Source organism: Podarcis raffonei, chromosome 13 (genome assembly GCF_027172205.1).
Source record: "Podarcis raffonei isolate rPodRaf1 chromosome 13, rPodRaf1.pri, whole genome shotgun sequence".
NCBI classification, from domain to species: domain Eukaryota; kingdom Metazoa; phylum Chordata; class Lepidosauria; order Squamata; family Lacertidae; genus Podarcis; species Podarcis raffonei.
In genome coordinates this window covers 21,338,210-21,340,888 of record NC_070614.1, presented here as the reverse complement: position 1 = coordinate 21,340,888, position 2,679 = coordinate 21,338,210, and positions in this window count along the sequence as shown.

Here is a 2,679-nt window from a genome sequence, read left to right as displayed (position 1 = left end):
TAAACGCCATACAAAAAACGATTGCCTTGAACTTCAAATCCACCACTTGAGGTGACTGCTTTGCCTTGAGGTAAAATAGCTTCTGAACTGTAGTAGCAGCAGCAGCAGATAAAGCGAAGTGTCTTGCCAATGTATACATTTGCACTCACTTGAGATAGCTAGCGGCCTCACCCAACCTTTGGCATTGACATTAACCTGCAGGGAGTTTATAGTCTGTAATTCCTGTCATAATCCCCCTCCTGATCACCTTGCTTTCTGTTTGGATTGTGCATGAGTGTGTGTGTGTGTGTGTTTTAGCGGTTGTTTTTAACCTGGAGTTAACAACCGTTTTTGCTATTTAACAGCTGGAGGCAGAGCAATTAATGAGCAAAGCCCCACTGGTTGTTAACCGCAGTAATGACTAATTTCCAGACCCTGCAGACATGGGGAAAGCCCCAGTTTACAACTGCAATAACAGACTGTGTGTTTTTAGAAAATTGATAGCCGCCATCGCTTTGGTTGGAGATAACTTTTCTGATGCTGAGCAGAAGCACTTCCAGGCTGAATAGACTTGGGACGCATTCACACCGTTTAAAAGCACTGTGGCGCCCCTTCTGGGAGCTGTAGTTCCTTAAGGGAAAACTCTATTCCCCTCCCAGAGTTCCCAGAAAAGAGGGATTGATTGTTAAACTATTTTTGGAATTGTAGCTCCGGGAGAGAAATGGGGTGGGGTGGGGTGGGGTGTCTCCTAACAACTCTTAGCGCTCTTAACAAACTAAACTTCCCAGAATTATTTCAGGGGAGTTGTTTAAAATTGTACCACAGTGCTTTAAATTTGTGGCCTTCTTTCAAAAGCCAAGCCAAGCTATACTTTTGAAAAAACTTGGTATCACTATGGTAGTTGTTTCATGTCAATGGTGTCACAGATGCCCCCCTGGGTGGGTTACGCAGACCCCCATTTGGGAACCACTGGGCTAGAGGAAGTCCCAGTAACCCACTGACACTTCTGAATGAACATTGAATAGGATTACTTTGAAATGACAGGCCAGGCAGGTATGAAACAGTATTTTTTTTATTAAAAAAATTACACACAGAGAGAGACAATTAAAACAAGAGCACTTTCCAGATTCATCATAACCAATTCAGACAGCAGAATGGATGACTCCATTTTAGCATTTAAAATATAGCTTCCTTTCCCATCAGATCTAAAAGAAAAATTCATTTCGCTTAAATTGCCTGAGAGAATAAAATGTCTTTAATTGTTCCATCTGGGAACCATCTAGTTATGAGGATGATGATTTGCAGAGGGTGTTCTTGGTAACTGCTTCACACAAGTTAACTTTGGGACTCTGAGGGGAGACATGATGTCAGGACTTCCTGCCTGGGAGGGACATTTGGTGGCCTGGAGTAAAACTGCATGGCAGGATAGCTTTAATTGTACTGCGCTGAATATTCAGTGGAACTGCGGTTAGTTTCCTTCTTCTTATTTAAAAAAACTTGTGCTATTACTCAACGTATTCCCTTTGGATGGAGCATGTTAGATACATATTACAACTCATAACTAAAGGTTGCAGCAGCAGAAGCTTTTTTTGCCAATTTCGGACAGAGCTTTCCCCTCTGATCCACAATCTCCAAGCTCCATTGAGGTGCTCTTTAAATAATAATAATAATAAAACCTACCTCCTGTCTTCCTATCCCTTGAGCAAGAGAGAAATTGCTTTTTGGCAGCAAGTGCCAGCAATTAAAACTTTCATTGTCTGCTCAGCTCTACTTCCATTCAACAAGGAACAGATAAATATTAATGGGAAGAGTTGGCTCCTTCGGAACAAAGAACTCCAGGCACTAAAATAGGGACGGGGAACCTGTGGCTCTGCAGAGGTTGTGGGACTCCAACCCCCATCAGCCCCATCAAGCATGGACAATGGCCAGGAATGATGGGAGCTATAGGTAAAGGTAAAGGTACCCCTGACCGTTAGGTCCAGTCGTGACCGACTCTGGGGTTGCGGCGCTCATCTCTCTTTATTGGCCGAGGGAGCCGGCGTACAGCTTTCGGGTCATGTGGCCAGCATGACTAAGCCGCTTCTGGCGAACCAGAGCAGTGCACGGAAACGCCGTTTACCTTCCCGCCGGAGCGGTACCTATTTATCTACTTGCACTTTGATGTGCTTTCGAACTGCTACGTGGGCAGGAGCAGGGACCGAACAATGGGACCTCACCCCGTCACGGGGATTCGAACTGATGACCTTCAAGCCCTAGGCTCTGTGGCTTAGACCACAGCGCCACCCACGTCCCGATGGGAGCTATAGTCCTGCACTAAAACATGGACCAGGAAACCAGATCTTTGAAACTCTCACCATGGACTTTTCCTGGGCCCAGATGTTGATTGAATCATGATCTATGCCAACCTCGATGAAGTTCTGAATAGTTCTATACTTTATGCAGAACGAGGAGATCAAACTAATGCTATGTACATCCTAGTATACAATGGTACCTCGGGTTACATACGCTTCAGGTTACAGACCCCGCTAACCCAGAAATAGTACTTCGGGTTAAGAACTTTGCTTCAGGATGAGAACAGAAATCGCACAGCGGCGGCGTGGCGGCAGCAGGAGGCCCCATTAGCTAAAGTGGTACCTCAGGTTAAGAACAGTTTCAGGTTAAGAATGGACCTCCAAAACAAATTAAGTTCTTAACACGAGG